Genomic DNA, 18,869 nt, shown 5'->3' on the forward strand with positions numbered 1-18,869 from the left:
TCACCAAAATGCCTGGAGTAGCGGAAGTGACATTACACGACCCTTGACCTCTGACAACATCACAGGAAATGATGTCATTTGACCCCACCCCAAAGTGACAGCACAGGAAGCAATGGAACACAACCTTTCACCCCTTGACAAAACAGGAAGTGGCATCACCTAGCATTGTTTCTAAGTACACTAAGAAAAATATGGTTACGATATAGTTGTAAAGTGATGTACATTTATACAAGAATGGATCACCATATGTATCATTAATATCAGCGCATATAGGCTCATATTACCAAATTACTGTGAATCCAGGCAGAATTCCAAGGCCAAACGATAATGATGTGCTATTATATAGCACTTAGGCTTAAGTGTTTCATATAGACCAAATATACATACAATATTAACCAACCTGTGTTGGACTCATTTATCACCCTCAGCAGGATGAAAGGCTGAGTTGATCTTGCCGGGAGTCGAACCTGCAACCTGCAGAACACACTCACATTGCAGCAGCGAGCGCCAAACCCACTGAGCTATCTTAATGGTTATAGAAACAAAGAGCCACCTGTTGCTACCCACAGACCAGGAACCACAATGACATTTTAAAAAACAAAGAAAAAAGGTTTTAATTTTTTTTTAGGGGTGGCCAGGTAGACCACACGGTAGCAAGGGAGACCACAGGGGTCGCAGGTGCGACCCCTGGCAACCCCTAAATGATGACTGCCCAGCATTAACCAAAAGCACACATTTTGTTTATCTCAAAAAGTATAAATTATTGGAAACTACCCCTTCCGAGCACTCACTAAACATCAAAGGCACACCACTTTCCAAAAGCGACTAATTCAAAGCCATTATCGCATGAGAATGGGAACACTTCTCCACACAGATCAGTGCACTTTCCAACACTGAGTCCTATAGCGTAAACATTTAAATGTTTACCCCTAATCTCAAACCATCATCATTATAAGTTATAGAGCATCAAACCTGTCAACTACCTCCCACAGGAGCATTTTTGTCTGAGGTCAGACCAGGACCTACATATTTTTTGCACTGAGAAGATTAAGGGGGAAGAGCCACACAAACTTTCTACTAATAAATGCAGGAGCCAATGAGGTTGTAATGTCAGAGAGTAGTGACAACTTATTGTTAACACTGCTCTGTCACACTGTAATGTTTCTATGAATGACATTACCCAGTAAGGCCAGAGATCCGAGTGTTATTAAGGCCCCGCCCTCCACTCACTGTGGCTCACTCATATGTTTACCAAACAAGCTACAAGGAGGTATTAACTGGAGTGCGGCAGCACTTAACACCTCGCCCTCCCTGGGTCCTTGCAATGCACAGCGCAAAAAAGACAAAGTGCTCCTGAAGGGCATCTCTTTACGGTCTCAAGAGGGCGTTGCACTAGATCAAATAGTCCAACATAGAAGATGTGCACCATGACGTGCAGTGCACCACACAAGAAGGTTGCTTGACCTTTTGAGAAAAGGTGAGCTGCTGACACCCTATGGCCCTGGATTCAAGATCCTACCATTCTGAATCCATTAAAAGTCTTTATGAAGCCGAGTCCTCTTTCAGTTTTTCTATGACCTCCCGGCTCCACCTTCGACACGTTCAAGTGCCCACGCTGTTCTTGGGGCATAACATAAATCCTATCAATGTACTCCTCCGAGCTAGTTGCAGGCATGCAGCCTCAAAGGTTTATTTGTGGGTGTCCAAGGACAAAGGGACTACCAAGAAAGTGGGCAAGTGGTGCTGTCGAGCAAACCACATCATGAGAATATACCTGAACTCTGATGCTGCAAGTCAACCTCATGCCAAGACACGAGCAAGATGTATTTACCGTGCTCTGGATTGAGGTCTCCTTTACAATACGGAAGTCCAAGTCTAGTGAGGAAAGTAAGTTCAAGCTACTAACTGCTGGTGAAATTATGCTTACTGGGCAAAGAGGGGCTGAGTGGACAATTCCGAGATCAAATGTGGTGCCATTGCCATGGGAGACGCATCAATCAAAAGACATGGATCTTGGGGTCTAGCCCTCGCGGCCTCATCTGTGAATGCATAGAATAGGTGGGGACGGTGGGGGGAGAAATTGCAGAAATAATGTATGGTTCAAAATAAAAGTCTTGCATGCAGTGTCCTGTAACCTCAATGTGGACAAACTGCAGAAGAAGATGGAGCGGGAAGGCATGCTACGGAATTAATGTTCTAATGGTAATACCTGGGAGGGTGAGGGACAACAATTTGTTAATGGTAGCGGTCATCAAAGAATTGGTAAAATGGTGTCATTGAGGGTGATACCTGATGACACTGCCAAGGGAAAAGCTGGGGAGGGCATTAAAAAACGTTCTCTCAAAAGAGGGTTTTTGAATCCTGGATCGCAATCACAAAAGGCTTGATATAAGAGGCAAAGCGATTGTAGAAAGGCCAGGATGAAGCCGTGCATTGGTACCATCTGAGGAGGCCGGGAAAGCGGCAAATAAAACGGGCCTGCAGTCATTGTATATCATTCAGTTCTGCGTGTCTGTCACCTAGTGTGAAAGATCCCTTTGCATAGCACTACTTGGGAAAAAGGCGTGGTTACCCCACGCTGTGTACTAGCCAACGAGGTAGACAGGTTATGTTATTGTGATTTATACCACGCACCGCTGCCATTTTCAAGGTCTCCAGGCACTCTGGCGGACCTGAAAAGAAAGGGGGACTGGCAGGGCTTAGTGGGATTGAGAGGGAAAAGCGTAAGAGAGCATTAATGTACTGTTGGTAGCCTCAGTTTGGAAAAAACGGTTGCTGTGTGCTAGTTTGTAGATGTTATGAAATACATGGGTTCATTAGTGTCTCATTCACGCACTTGCAACGTGTCTACACACACAGGCATTTGTGCATTTGATTGCAAAGAAAGTAGGAATTGAGCAAGAGGAACTGTGACAGTGAGCGCAGTGGCGTCGCTAGAAATCAGTATTAGGGGGGCGGGCTGGTGGCACACCAAATAAGGGTCAACAGGCCAAACTGTTTTAAGTATACCTATATTTTACCAGCATGTTCCGAGTAGGTTTAATGCAAAAAACGTTTTGCATCAAGGTAATATACATCCTAAAATGTTAACTCATGTTCAACATTTGCAAAAATGCCCCTGCAGTCAGCTAGAGATTGCATTATTTTTCTTCAAGCAGACATCACTCCCAGCAGAGCTTCAAATAATGTGTAGTTCGAGGTGGTATTTAGCAGAAGAGACATCACTTCCGGCTCAGCTTTAAATAACAGCTAGTCAAAAATAGTTTAGCAGAAGAGACATTCCTCATACCTCAGTTTCAAATGATAGTCAAGGACAGTCTGTTTAACAGATGAAATATCACCTACAGGCTCTGCGTACAGGTGAAAGGAGACAACTGCTCCCTTGGCTCTTTAGCAATGGTTGCAGGAATCTCACTTTGCCCCAGTAGAATTGTTCACAGTTTTCAGTTTCGGGCTAGTGATTTTTTTAATTGGAGGAGCGTACATATTTCCCCCAAATATGCCAGTGTGACAGAAAGTAGCGAGGGAGCCTGCACCAATTAAGAGGTGTTGGGGGGGGGGCGTCACAGCCAGAGACTTTTTTTTAATAATGTCTTAAAAAGATGCAAAAATTGGGTAAAATTCCAAACTGTTTGCAATTGGTTTTGTACGGTAACACATGAAAGATCCAATAGATGCAAGTGACCAACAGTGCAGAGGACTATTTCACCAACGCTTTTTCAGGTTGCTTCTGCCCACTTTATATGCCAGTATAAAAACATGTTCATGCTGGCTGCGCCCATACATTTGCATGCTGGCTGAAACAACATATGCCAGTATTCCCATTTAAGCACATATGCATGTTTGCTTTTCGCATAATGCCAGTCATGATACTGTAAGAAATCATTTCCACAATTGTTCTACCAAAATATGGCAGTATCCCCACGTAAGAACATAATCCAGTTGGCTTTACCATTCAAAATGCCATGCCACAGTATAAAAATGTGTCCAAACTGGCTGCATTTATTTATTTATTTTATATAGCGCAAAGACAGCGCCCGAGGGCATGGAGCCGTTGAACAGGAAGTACTTACAAACAGAAGGAGACGGAAAGAAACATCTGGGATCATTCTAAATCAAAGGGGACTCAGCAAAAAAAAAAAAATAACGTCTTCAAGCACTTTTTAAAAACAGAGAAGGATGTGCAAGCTCTTAGATTGATAGGAAGGCTGCAAGTGGAAATGACTCCCTTGTCACACAGGAGCGTTTGGAGCATCACATCACCAAAAGAGAGGTGTTAGTTGAGCGCAGTATCGTGTGAGCAGGCAACTATATAAAATGTTTGGCCAGATATTCTGGACCCAAGCCAAAGAGGTATTGTTGTGTTATGCAGTGCACACGAAACAAGACAGGGTTATTCACCGGCAGCCAGTGCAAAGACCTTCTGGCTGAGAAGACCTAGTTCCCCCTGACCAGCACAATCACAATGCACACAGCATTATTCTGGACAACCTGTAATTGGAATAAAATGCCATTCTAGCTATATAATAACACTTATCATGCTTGCTTTATCAAAGATACCCAATACAAAATGTCATGTGACAGTAAGAAATGGCTGGAAGGACTGCACCAAAAGGCCAGTCTTGCCACATAAGAGCACTTATCATGCTTGCTTTATCAAAGGTGACCAATACAAAATATGCCAAATTAAGATATGGCTAGACTAGCTGTACCAAAATGCCAGTCTAGCTACATAATAGCACTTATCATGCTTGCTTGTTCAAAGATGCCCAATACAAAAAGTCATGCGACAGTAAGAAATGGCTAGACTGGCTGAATCAAAATGCTAGTCTAGCCACGTAATAACACTTATCATGCTTACTTTATCAAAAATCCCCAATACAAAACGGCATGCCACAGTAAGAAATATCTAGACTGGCTGCATTAAAATGCCAGCCTAGTTACATAATAATACTTATCATGTTTGCTTTATCATAGATGCCCAGTAAAAAATGCCATGTCTGCCCTCCGTGTCTCCCAGCGCCTCATACATGCACACACAATGTGTTTAGCTGTGGGGCCAAAGAGTAGACCTGGTATGTTTTACTAGGCATCTTTCATAGATGGTCAGTAAAAAAAAAACACCATGCCTGCCCCCCTGGGCCTCCCAATCGATTCACACAGGGAGTTGATTTTGGCTGATGCACAACCCCCTCCTGTCAAAATAAACTCCAAGTCCCAGTACAAACATACGCACACACACATTCACATAACCTTCAAATGCAACTTGCAGTCGCTCATTTAAAAGCACATCCATCATCAGACACTCACTCATTAGACACAACAGAAGCATACACACCTACATCCACATATTTAAATTAACCTACCTTCTGCCCCAGTCCTGATTTTCCCTTCCAGCACTCCAGCTTCTGTATAGCAACAACAGGAAGCAAAGAGTGCTTCCTTGTTCGTTCACACGCATGTAAGAGCCATTGCGCTGATGACGAAGTGTCCCGCCCGGTTTGTATGTCTGAGGAAGCACAATAGCGCTTCCCATCGCACATACAAACATGCAGTTCCTCAGTTAGCATTCCCAATGGGCCATGCAATGTTGGGGAAGGAAAATGCCCATGAAGTTGCAGGACTCCTTCGATATGCAAGGCTGGGGAACAGAACTGTCAAACGGAAACGGCGGTTTCCTTCAACAGTACAAGACACACGAGGAGCGCTCCCTCAGCTGCACTTCCCTCAGTTGCAAAAGCAAATGAGGGAGTGCTCAGTGTTTACATTGGGCTGGCTTCTTGGCTCCTCCATAATGGGTGAGGGTGCCCGTGGTTCAGCCCCCTCACCCATTATGGAGAAGCCGCCACTATTACACCGCCAATGAATCTATGCAGTCAGTGTAGCTGGAGATTAAACACTGTTGACTTTGAAGTCATGTACATGAACTGCACTGTGAATGCAGCGATTTAGAACACATTAAAGTATCCATAGACGTGTCCAACAGCAGAAGGCGACAAGGGTAGCTCAGCAGATTGAGTGACTGTCGCTAAGATGTTATATATTTAAAACCGGCTGTAAAATCTTATGACTCTTTGCAATTCCTTAAAAAAAAAATTAAAAAAAAAAACAAGTGTTATGCAAAGTGTTTGGCCAGGGGATGGGTTGGGGTGGTAGTTTTCTCATATTCAGTGTACGTGTGGGGGAATTTCTGCTCCCATCGTGAAAATCAAAAGCTGGCAACCATGAAACCACAGTTTAATTTCCTAAGAACGGCTGTCAGCAAAACGGAAAGATTTATTTGTGATTAAGCAGGTTGACAATCATATAACTTCTTTAGAAATATATCGTGTGATAAAACACAAAGGAAGGGTGCAAAACACACAGGATATGTGTGTGATAGCCGGCAAAAAAATAAACACATTTTAAAGAAAACGAGTGGCTGTAAGTTTGAGAAGCAAGTTTCAGTTGGCAAACGTCTTTTTTGGTTTTTTTCTTGGCAAGTGTAAGCTGCACATTTTGGAAACAATAGTGTGCTCAGCGTGTAGGTAGCCTGCTTTTAACAGTGATGGACCCCACCCCAGTGATATTCATGGCCCATTGATTCAAGTGGTGTACCTTTCAAGACAGAAGAACACAGGAATGGCAAATCGAACCTGCAAACGCGCACATGGCTGCGAAAGAGCTCCTTTAAGGCCGCTGAAAATAGTTGTTTGGCAGAGGGGCTAGGGGAATAGGCCACCAATTAAGTTGGGGGGGGCGAAGCAGCCATTGGGGGGGGGGGATATTGTCCCGATTTGCTCCCCTCTAGAGCCGCTCATGAGTGAACCTGGGCAGCATGGTGGGTGGCCATGCGCAGTCGCTTACACTAGGGTGACGCGGAACGTGAGTGGAAAGAAGAGGTGTGCACTGGGGGTCTCTGTAATGGTTTGCCTACAAGGAAGAAGGCCGCCACCTGTTGCTTGAAGTTGTCGTGTGTATTTTTCCAGCAGCCTTTCCTGCAGCTGCTGGCAGGCCCTGTCGTGCGGCCTTGCTTGCTCAGGCCCGTGCTGGGAACCCCAGACTCCTGATAGGTTATCACAACAGGAAGGAACTGGCCAGAGTGGCTGGGCCAAGGAGAGGGCACGTGGTGCTTTGCCGCCACTGCAAGCTTAGGCCAGACGATCCCATGCCTAATGGGCACTGGGTCGCATGTCTCTCTGAGGATGAACGCACTGAAAACAAGACCAGTCCGTAGTGTAGACCGTTCACCTATTCACCTTAGAGAAATGAATGATGGGTGGGGCGGAGTCAGTCTCAAGTCGGCCTACGTCGTCTCAGTTGCCTAACACCTGGCTGGCTCTATGTCCCACACTGGACTTGCAGCAGAGATCATCCCAGTATCTCAATGGAACCTCCCACCCGATCTTCCCGCGGCCAGTCCAGGCTGGACTCTGGGAGTAAACTGCCGCACGCTATTGGCCGAGAGCTCGGATGCGCGAGCTGCTATATTTAGAGCCGGAGGACAGCGTGCTGCGCCAGCCACGGCGCTGCATTGTTCAACCACAGCAGAGCAAATGGAACGGAAACAGCCCCCAGATGAGTTGAATGGAGCGCGAGGTCAATGGCAGACAGAAGGGGGGAAAATGGAAACTTGTCCCTCCTATGTCTCAGGATTTTTTTTTTAAAGGTTATTTTTCTTTCCATTGTAGATATGTGTGAGGGCTGCGGGTATAAATAAATAAATAAAGGGGACGGATGCTTTATTTTTAGAAGCCGCAGTGTCATAATTTCTCCAACTGTGAGCTTACTATACGACAAATCCTGCTGCAGCAACAACAAAAAAGAGGCCTCGGGGTCCAAGTTATCTACTGCCCTCGGAGATGGTGGCACGTGAGAACCACGGGCCTACTGCTTGCCAGAGCCAAGCACTCCAACAGTGTGTAGCAAATGGCGAACATTTCTACTTTCTAGCCTGCAGCCTAAAAGTGAGCAGGTTTGCCTGTGGCTAACGCCCCCCTGGCCTGTTGGACACACACTGGGGAGTAGCAGCCAGTTGACTCTGCAGTGACCATCAAACTACAAGGAGTCGTCAAAAGTTATTGCTAGAGAAAAAAAATCTAGGTTTCTTTTTAAATACAGGGCATTAAGGACAGAAATGGCTCCTCACACTGCATGCACTATGAGTGTGACTGGCTCGCAGTCCATGAATGAGTGGCACAACATCTACTGCAGTATGAGTGTGGCAGAGAGGCCAGCTCTGCTGACTACACGGACTACTCTCTATAAGACTGGCTCGCAGTCCATGAATGAGTGGCACAACATCTACTGCAATATGAGTGTGGCAGAGAGGCCAGCTCTGCTGACTACACTGACTACTCTCTATAAGACTGGCTCGCAGTCCATGAATGAGTGGCACAACATCTACTGCAATATGAGTGTGGCAGAGAGGCCGGCACTGCTGACTGCACTGATTACTCTCTATAAGACTGGCTCGCAGTCCATGAATGAGTGGCACAACATCTACTGCAGTATGAGTGTGGCAGAGAGGCCAGCTCTGCTGACTACACTGACTACTCTCTATAAGACTGGCTCGCAGTCCATGAATGAGTGGCACAACATCTACTGCAGTATGAGTGTGGCAGAGAGGCCAGCTCTGCTGACTACACTGACTACTCTCTATAAGACTGGCTCGCAGTCCATGAATGAGTGGCACAACATCTACTGCAATATGAGTGTGGCAGAGAGGCCGGCTCTGCTGACTGCACTGATTACTCTCTATAAGACTGGCTCGCAGTCCATGAATGAGTGGCACAACATCTACTGCAGTATGAGTGTGGCAGAGAGGCCAGCTCTGCTGACTACACTGACTACTCTCTATAAGACTGGCTCGCAGTCCATGAATGAGTGGCACAACATCTACTGCAGTATGAGTGTGGCAGAGAGGCCGGCTCTGCTGACTGCACTGACTACTCTCTATAAGACTGGCTCGCAGTCCATGAATGAGTGGCACAACATCTACTGCACTATGAGTGTGACAGAGAGGCCGGCTCTGCTGACTACACTGACTACTCTCTATAAGACTGGCTCGCAGTCCATGAATGACTGGCACAACATCTACTGCAGTATGAGTGTGACAGAGAGGCCGGCTCTGCTGACTACACTGACTACTCTCTATAAGACTGGCTCGCAGTCCATGAATGAGTGGCACAACATCTACTGCAATATGAGTGTGGCAGAGAGGCCAGCTCTGCTGACTACACTGACTACTCTCTATAAGACTGGCTCGCAGTCCATGAATGAGTGGCACAACATCTACTGCAGTATGAGTGTGGCAGAGAGGCCGGCTCTGCTGACTACACTGACTACTCTCTATAAGACTGGCTCGCAGTCCATGAATGAGTGGCACAACATCTACTGCAGTATGAGTGTGACAGAGAGGCCAGCTCTGCTGACTACACTGACTACTCTCTATAAGACTGGCTCGCAGTCCATGAATGAGTGGCACAACATCTACTGCAGTATGAGTGTGGCAGAGAGGCCGGCTCTGCTGACTGCACTGATTACTCTCTATAAGACTGGCTCGCAGTCCATGAATGAGTGGCACAACATCTACTGCAATATGAGTGTGGCAGAGAGGCCGGCTCTGCTGACTGCACTGACTACTCTCTATAAGACTGGCTCGCAGTCCATGAATGAGTGGCACAACATCTACTGCAGTATGAGTGTGGCAGAGAGGCCAGCTCTGCTGACTACACTGACTACTCTCTATAAGACTGGCTCGCAGTCCATGAATGAGTGGCACAACATCTACTGCAGTATGAGTGTGACAGAGAGGCCAGCTCTGCTGACTACACTGACTACTCTCTATAAGACTGGCTCGCAGTCCATGAATGAGTGGCACAACATCTACTGCAGTATGAGTGTGGCAGAGAGGCCAGCTATGCTGACTACACTGACTACTCTCTATAAGACTGGCTCGCAGTCCATGAATGAGTGGCACAACATCTACTGCAGTATGAGTGTGGCAGAGAGGCCAGCTCTGCTGACTGCACTGATTACTCTCTATAAGACTGGCTCGCAGTCCATGAATGAGTGGCACAACATCTACTGCAGTATGAGTGTGGCAGAGAGGCCAGCTCTGCTGACTACACTGACTACTCTCTATAAGACTGGCTCGCAGTCCATGAATGAGTGGCACAACATCTACTGCAGTATGAGTGTGGCAGAGAGGCCAGCTCTGCTGACTGCACTGATTACTCTCTATAAGACTGGCTCGCAGTCCATGAATGAGTGGCACAACATCTACTGCAGTATGAGTGTGGCAGAGAGGCCAGCTCTGCTGACTACACTGACTACTCTCTATAAGACTGGCTCGCAGTCCATGAATGAGTGGCACAACATCTACTGCAGTATGAGTGTGGCAGAGAGGCCAGCTCTGCTGACTACACTGACTACTCTCTATAAGACTGGCTCGCAGTCCATGAATGAGTGGCACAACATCTACTGCAGTATGAGTGTGGCAGAGAGGCCAGCTCTGCTGACTGCTCTATCTTACACTGGCTCCCCGTCCATGAAGGAGTGCCAAAGCATTGGATTGCGCTAAATATACAGGATCATAAGAGTTTTAATCGGTATGGATCTCGGCTACCCTGCCGAATCTCAGTGATCTTGTGCAATGGCCGTCTCATCTAGGCAATGCTTAGTGTTACTGGGCACTATAAAACCAAAACGAGGAATTCAAATTCAAAACAAGATTCAACTGACTCTTTATTTTGCGCTTCGTGCCACACTCTAAGCTCAGGAAGGAGGTTCCATCCTGTGCTGCTTCCTTTTGTCTTGTTTCCAAGGCAAGAATATTGCCTCTGAGCTATCCTCCCAAATAATTGTTCGAATCCAGCCTTTCATTGAACCCATGCCACACTGCCTCCGGTGCTTTCAAGGGTATTGCAGTTAACACTAGATGGCATACAGGTGGGCCACTGCGGGTGTGCACAATTTCTCCTACTTGTGGGAATAGATACTGTACTATCTGCCCGGTTTATTACCTGTCACCTGTGCTACGTTGCACATATAGAACACCAATGACCTCAATACTAAAGTTCCAGCTCCTCTTACTTACTGGGACCATTGGAGAAATGACGCATCCCAGTGAAGTTGTATCCGTACCGTACCTTAACATGACATAGGGGGCGCACAAAGGCAGGAACAGTTTGGGGTCTCATGGGCCTTAATCTACAATCACAACTACAGCACATACAACACCTTCTCATTGCAGCAGCAGGTTCTCGTTCCCTCTCGTCCGCGCGCGCTGTCGCGCCCACAGCAGAAAGGGAGCCATTGTGGGTTTCACATGAGGAATAGCGTTAGCAATGAAGAAGCAGGCAGAAGAAAAACTCGGTAAACAGGCGCTCAAGAACGGCCACAATTCCAACTTAATATTTTCTTTAGACATAACAAAATACATGCAGCATTTCACTCCTGGCAATTAGTACCTGCAGCATGCCATTCCTGGCAAGCCATCAAGCTTCAGATCCAAATGATTGTCATTACCACTCTGAGCACCTGCCAAGTGAGCTTGTTTTTCAATAGTGATCTTACACTGGCGTACAACTCCAACTGCTTCTAAACTAGACCAATAATCCAATGCTAGTTTTCCTCAAGCGTTTAGCACAGGGCTGAAAGGTCCTAGCAACGCCGGTTTCTCTTTCATGTTTCCAAAAAACAATTGAAAAACAGGAACTGTGAGGGACACTGAATAAACCAGCAGCAGGTCCAAACCCCTTAAATTAGGGTGTGAGCGGCACCTTTCCTACAGGAATCTGAGCAGTCAGTTATTCGGGATGGCCACGCAATATGCAAATGACCCAATTTGCGTGCCTGAAATTTGCAGGACAGTGCATGAATATTCATCCTAGAATATCAGCCCTGTTTGTGGCAGCAAGAGCTGTGCTGCCGAATAAAAGCTGCCTCTCCACAGAGCAGGCAACGAGGACAGCCACTCCCTCTGATCTCATGGACACATCCGGTGTTAGCAGTACCCTCAAATGTGATTGGTTCCTACAATCAGGGCTCAAGTCGAGGGTACATGCGGGGGGACGGAGTCCACCCACTTTATTCAGAGGGGGGACTCAGTTCCCCCAGCTAAAAGAGAAACATTGGATGTACTCTTTGAATTCATGAATTAAAGCAGACCTTCACCACAGTCGTTAGGTTTGGAGCCGGACATTTCACCACTGCACTATATAACCGATCAAAAATAACAAACAACTAAAGGTGAAATATCCCATTTCGGTACTACAAGTCCCAGGGAAAACATTTGTAGTGGTTCTTGGAGTTTAAAACTTTTCAACGTTTTCAAACACACTATTAGAAGAAAATATCCTGTCTTGGTTTTGTGCGTGTGTTAATTTTATGAAAGGCAAATGCCATTCGTCCTGTGCAATTTGGGTGGTTATGAAAAGCCAATTTAATGAAATGTGCATATTTCACCTTGATATGCTAATTTCTGGCGACGTCACATCCCATTGCGTTTGTTGATGAGTCCCCCCACTTTAATTTTTAGGACTTGACCCCTGCGTACAATACTATGCATATATACCGAAGGCAACATTTCTCAGCATTAAGACGCTATTTAATGGGAAGACGGTGCACTTTATAAATGCCACATAACATTGGGAACTTCCAATAGGGTTTGTGACACTATTTGTGAGGCTGCTTTTGCCCACCACAAAATGTTTTTTGAATGCCTAAAAATGGAAAAATATATCTTACCCCTCACAAGAAATATAATCATAATTGACCTCCTTTACTGAAGAATTAACATGAATTATGTTGTCTAATGCTGCTTCGTGCAGCATTACGCAGAAGCAAAATCTAACGAAAAATGCCCACTTTGCCCAGATTGCGGTGCATATTAATGTGATCCTGTCACTACTAACCACATGGTGTTTGTTCGGCTTGGCTCTGTTGCTGTAATGTGTAATGCATGTGCATGAAGTGTCGCGCTCTGTCGCGCGTCTCACAATTCCTGCATTGTTGAGACCACTACAGTAGAAAGTATTCTCGACTCAACGACCTGCGAGATGACGTCCCAGTCATGGCATTAGCTCAATGACATGTGTGGATATAACATTTAAACCAATTTCAAATGCATGATAAGGCCGCATTTGGACGGCATAGAGGCAACCAGGCATAGGATGGCCGGGGCAGGCATCTGTTATATAGAAAACCCTCCATGGGACTCGTGGGCTTAACATAATATTGCCCAGTCAACTTGATAGCCCATAGTTGGCAAGGATAAAAAAAGGCCTGAGATAAACCAAGGGCTCTTTCCAACCAGCTGATCCACAGATAGAGTATCCCCAAAAGTTCAGTCAGTGGGTGACTCAGGCAAGGAGCACCCGTAGAAACTCCTACAGATGGAAACGTATTATGTGACACACAGGGAGAGATCGCCACAGAGTAGACATGTTGCAGAGGCAAGCAGACCAACAAAGATGCACAGTAGGGTTTTGTAGAAACCTTGGGGTGAAATGGCCAGCACTTGACCCACATCTTCTAACTCAAGTCCTCAGTGATTTTACGCTAATGAGTCGACAGGGATTTTGTGCACAACCCATTCCTGTGTTTTGGGGGAAAATATGCCCTTGTGGGGTCTAGGGTGCTTTGAAAAATGGGGTCTTGATCCCGGGGATGCATGCAGGAGTGTATGGTGATCCCATGAACGGTGCATCGTGAATCGGTTCCTGTTCAGTACTTTGACTGCCCGCAGCAACAGCGCATTTCCAAGTCTACGTATTTTGCATGCGTCGCAGTAGGACGGTCGCTAGATACTGGCAGAATATTGTTACTTTCACATCTCCTTCCTTCCCTCCTGTTACAACTAGCACGCGCAATGAACTGTTTCTCTCAAGGCCCGTCTCTTCTGTTACATGCGCCGCTTTGAAACTTTCCTTCACGAAGCACTGCTGTTCAGCTTTTAATTTTGCTTGATTTTCTGAAACTATTGTGCACCTGCGGTTATGCTACCATTTGCCTGGCCTAAGTGCATTTTAGCCACTCTTCTCACCTCCCAATTCTAAGTGTTACTGTCAAATGCTAAAGCACCTACTGCACACATTCCTTAGCTCGTAATTTCTCTAACATTTCCTCCCGTTATCTCTAAATCAGCATGTTTATGCAGCCGGGCCAGCTCAAATTTACGTTTTTATTAAACAATTACTAAAGAACTCAAGATATTTTTTTATGGGAAAACCTCACCAAAGAAAAGTTCATGGCTTGTGCACTATTTTGCAACAAGTTCTACCTTTTCTGCACAATTTAACTGTGATAATGTGTTCGTAGGAAAAACACCACAAAACCAGAAGGGGTCAAAGGGCAGTGCAGACACGTTCAATTACACGATGTCACATTTCTTAATTTCACCCAGTCCCCCTTAAATACATTTGACAAATTCTAGCTTCTCTATGGCACAGGTGAACCATGTAATACAAATGTGTAGAATGAACACGTGACCTGCCAACACGTCAGACCCTAGTGGTATACATTGACAGCACCAGCCAGCTTTACCTGTCCTTCAGGCAGTGCCGTGTGGGTGGCCTGGTGCCCCCACCATGTGATACACCAGCGGCCATCAGGTGGCCAAAATGGAGGCCATGATCACAGAGTTCATTAGTTCATCTAAAAAAAATAGCTAATTCTCCCAGCCATGTTGCTACATTCAACAATTGACTGGCCTTCTCTCCACCAGGCTGGCAAAAAGAGCTATGTATTGCAAAATGCCACTTTTTCGACAAGATGTTTCAAGCTGGGTTTGCGTCTTTGCAAGCACGCAAAGAAATCTGAAGACACGCTGTGTGGAGCGACGGGCCCAGCAACCCTTCCCTGGTCCTTAACCACTCATTTAGCCCAGGGTTCTAGCGCCTACATCGCTCGCAGAACGAGTTCCCGAGAGAGTTGCCTCCACTATGAAAGACATAGAAACACATTGAGCGAAGGGGGCGTCCCCATAATAGTCTGCAGCCAGCCCTCGCAGCCCCAGAGACACGCGCAGGTTAAGTGTGGTGTGTAGATTAGAAGGGAAAAGGACCTTTTGCACAGCACATACAAGTGGGCGTTTTGTACAGCGCGTAACTCGCCAGTGCGAGGCAATAGCAGTTGGGCGCACGGAAAGTATCGCCCATTCGGCCGTGTCTGCCCTGAACGAGGCACTGGTGCCCTGTGTGGCCGCCGAGCATGAGGGTGGCTGCCTTGACAAGGAGCAGACACCCGCGTGCCTCTGGCACAGATCACCCTGACATGTGAACTCCCTAATCCTTCCGCGAGGCCACCCTTGTCACCGTTTCCCGGCGCGACCCCACCGGATAGGACAGCGCCGCAGCCGCACTGGCTGGAAGATTAAGGTGGCGCGGCGAAGACGCTGCCTGTAATTACCTGTCCAAGTGCAGGCCATCGGCCCCCCTCCCCCTCCCAGGGAGATTACCTTAAGCCCGCCAGGGCCGGGATGGAGCGCAATGACCACTTTGGGTCAATGGCACGACTTTAAGGTCGCGCGGCGTTCCTTTCCCAAGGAGACACGGCCTGGTATGCAAACTGATATGGCACGCGGAGCAAACTCTGTTCTCCGAAAGCAGCGGGGGCGGGGGGCACGCGCTCTTGCGGAGAGAGAGTATACCTGCTTGGTTGGGAATGTAATGTTTGGCGACTTGCTTTCAGAAGCATAAAAATCCTCTAATCGGGCGGTTTTCGTGGACCTGAAACAGAACCTTGATATAAAGGGAAGAGCAGCCCGAGCACTCACAGGCACACGGGGAGAGAGGGTGGGGGTGGGGGGATAATTATCACACACGCACAGGTGCATGGAGTTTATTTGTTTAGTGGGATATTTTTTGCACCACATTTGGGTGAAGGCAAGACATGGGGTCTTATTGTCAGTGCTTTGCATCGCACTGAGGGGAACACTGAAATGCAGACCGCCAGATGTGCCTACGCACACCACGATGCATAGAAACTGCACGAGGGCACGTCGCCTTCCACAGGGAGAGCGCGTAAAACCCGCCGACCCCTCCAGCTCGCAGGCCCGGCTTGGAAGAGATGCGCGCAGTCTGCGCACTCGGCGCGTGGCCTCTCGTGGGCTGCTCCTTGCACACTTCCACGCCGAGGACACGGCGCCGGCTGGGCCCGCAACGCCCAGCCGACTTACTCTCTATCCCGCCACGTTTAGGCAACGCACGCGCCTCCACATACACACCGAGAACATGCCTCCTCGTGCTTGCGAGGGGTGAAGAGACCGTTATGCGCGTGTACTCTCTTCTTCCCCAGCTCATCCGGGTCCCGCCAGGTTTGGAGTTACGTTAAATTAGCACTATGGCCTGGATTGTAAAACCACCCGGACGCTAAGAAAGAACAAAACACACAACGCGACAGCCACGAATTTCAAGGTGGCACCAAATGTCAAGTGCTTGAGGGCCGAAAGCAGAAACAACGCTTTCCTCATTAAGTAAAGACATAGCCCCCACAATGCCTGCACCCGAGGCCGGGGGGAGCGCTGACAATGTCTAGTGACTGGAAAACGGGGCGACGTGCAAAGCCCCCCCCCCCGCCCACACTAGAGCTCAGAGATGGCAAAGGGACACCGAGGGCAAATGCGCAAGAACAGGGATCGAGCTTAAAAGCTTCACTTTTAGAGTACAGTGGCCGCTTGGTATTTGTTTGTTTTTTATCTGGACAAAAAAAAGCAACTTTAAAATGTACCTGGAGCATCTGCTTGCTCTACCTCTAAAAAACGTGCGACTAATTTCTAACAGCGCACAGCCGAAATAAACAACACAAATGGCGTTGGCGTCCACGAATACAGCCGTTGCTCGGTGGTGTTGTGTAGGTGGCGGAATCGCAAAGGAGGGCACACCGTCCCTGTGCACTGCACGCGCAGCCAACGGGGGACCCGCTGCCGCTTTTAAGGGGGCCCGAAATGCAACGCCATTGGCCTTAACTAGTGAGCACTTTCGGGCAAGTAACACGAGCGCGGCTAAGAGTGCACGGCCGAGTGCCGCACCACAATCCGCCGATGGGATGTACAATACGTACTATGAAGCAGCACTAAGGGGAAACAGAAACTCGAGTGTGTCGAGAAAAGAAAGAGTCACGGCTGAAGGTCACCGTTAAGCAGTCCGCGAGCACCCTACCACACAGCAGCCGCACAGGAACGCCAGCGCTCTAATCTGGGTGACATTTCTCAGCGCAGTGAGGGTTTCTCTGCCGCACCTGGAGAAAGATGCCCCTGCACCCTTATTTTACCCCCCAGAGTTAGGGTTGCACAAAACAGTTTGAAGGCAAGGGTCGTTCAGGCGTCAGGGGTACGCGCGAGGGTCACATGGGCGGGACTGATACCCAGGTGACAAGAGCACCCGGCTGCCCTTCGCTTACACACCCGGGACTTCCGCTGAGGCGACCCCTGTGCCCTGCTTCGGCCTCGGGCAACGAGTCTCTCTGAACTCGATGGCGTCTTGGCCGGAGCCAATGTCCGGAGTTCGCGGAGACATGCGTTACCCCCGAGCGCGTGCCCACATGGTTGATAATTAGCTCTGCTGTTGGGGGCACTGTTAACACGGGATTTGGAGGCCAGGAGTCACAGCTCTGGGGCCCCTCTGACATAATCCAAGACGTTAGGATTTAACAGGAAGGGGAAAGGTGATGATGGGGAGGGGGGTGTCCGGGTGCAGGTCCCTTTGACACTAGAGCGTGACCCTGAGCTGCGGAAGGTGACTCGGGCTACTACTTAGGCTCTGCCAGGCCATACGGAGCGGACTGTATACCGCCCAGCCCGCCCGTATCACGCCGGCCCTAAACCAATGGGCTTGGAGACCGACCCGGAATCATTTACACGCACGCTGCTGGCGCCACATGCGGCCCCCGAGCTGCGAGGTAACTTCCCCGGACACACCTGCACCTCTCGCAGCAGGGCCTCGCTCGGGTGGCTGCACGCACTCCATCCGCGCGCCACAGCCGAGCCCTGCAGTCGCACTGCCCGTTATAAAGGATGGCATGTCAAGCGAAAACATATATGGCAAGCGCCTAGAAGCAGGCGCACTCGCCCGTGGGTCCGTTTAGACCGCGGAACTGGCAGCGCAGCATGGTCGGCCATACAGCAACCAGCCCATGTGGAGTGATGTTTACTTTTCTGTGTTTTTTCGTGAAAGTTATTCGCTCGTTTTTGTGGAGTAGCGCCTATATAAGCATTAGTATATGTTTGCACACGTCACTTATGTATACAGGTGTACAGATATTAAATCCCAAATGGTGGCAATGGCCATCTGTCCCTGTTTTGTCCATAACCCATTGCAAGACGTGTTGCTATGTGTGCACATGACTCCTCATTTCATCCTAAACCGACGCTCATCCGTAACGTGTGCACCACTGTGAAGTAATTTTACAGGGGGCAGTTTAACCCTTTGACACAATCAATACGGAGAACGTGTTTATGCTCCAGGGGTGACCCTACTAACCCCCGAAAATAACTTTCGCCAACCAGATCCCCATTTCATACACAGCTCGACAAGTTTTCTTTTGTGAACGCTTTACTAATAAATCAAAGGCTTCTTGGAGCAAAAGGTCGCCGGCTGCGTGGGCACCTTAGGAGCAGCCAGGTCCACGAAGGCCGCAGCTTCAAGGGACTGGGGTGGGGAGGGGGTGGGGTAACAGGGACCGGAAAAAAGGCATTTCCAGTGAAGAGAGGCAGTGAAGTAACAAGAAGTAGCGGATTGCGAAAAGGAGCGCTCAGCGGGAGGCTGGAAGTTATCGGGATGGAAAGCTCTGTTGGAAAGTTTGCAGCACGAGGGGGGAACGGGCAGCAGCTGGGGATACGGGGACCCCCACACACACGTTGCCCCAGTTTTCATGCTCTTACTTAC

The 18,869-nt window shown here is 48.1% G+C and overlaps 1 protein-coding gene across 11 annotated transcripts in view; it reads right to left on the minus strand.

Moving 5' to 3' along the window:
- The window catches only part of MEF2C (myocyte enhancer factor 2C), a 597,063-nt gene that overhangs the window by 291,358 nt on the left and 286,836 nt on the right, over positions 1-18,869 (minus strand). Inside the window, exon 1 of one of the 11 annotated variants that reach the window (XM_069627599.1) lies at positions 15,443-15,461. The exons of the other annotated variants lie outside the window; for them this stretch is intronic. The gene's annotated coding sequence lies outside the window, so the exon portion shown is untranslated. Of the gene's footprint in view, positions 1-15,442; positions 15,462-18,869 lie in introns of those variants that run through there. 11 annotated transcript variants of the gene reach the window in all.

The sequence above is a fragment of the Ambystoma mexicanum genome, chromosome 6p (assembly GCF_040938575.1).
Source record: "Ambystoma mexicanum isolate Mex_15411 chromosome 6p, UKY_AmexF1_1, whole genome shotgun sequence".
Taxonomy (NCBI): Eukaryota; Metazoa; Chordata; class Amphibia; order Caudata; family Ambystomatidae; genus Ambystoma; species Ambystoma mexicanum.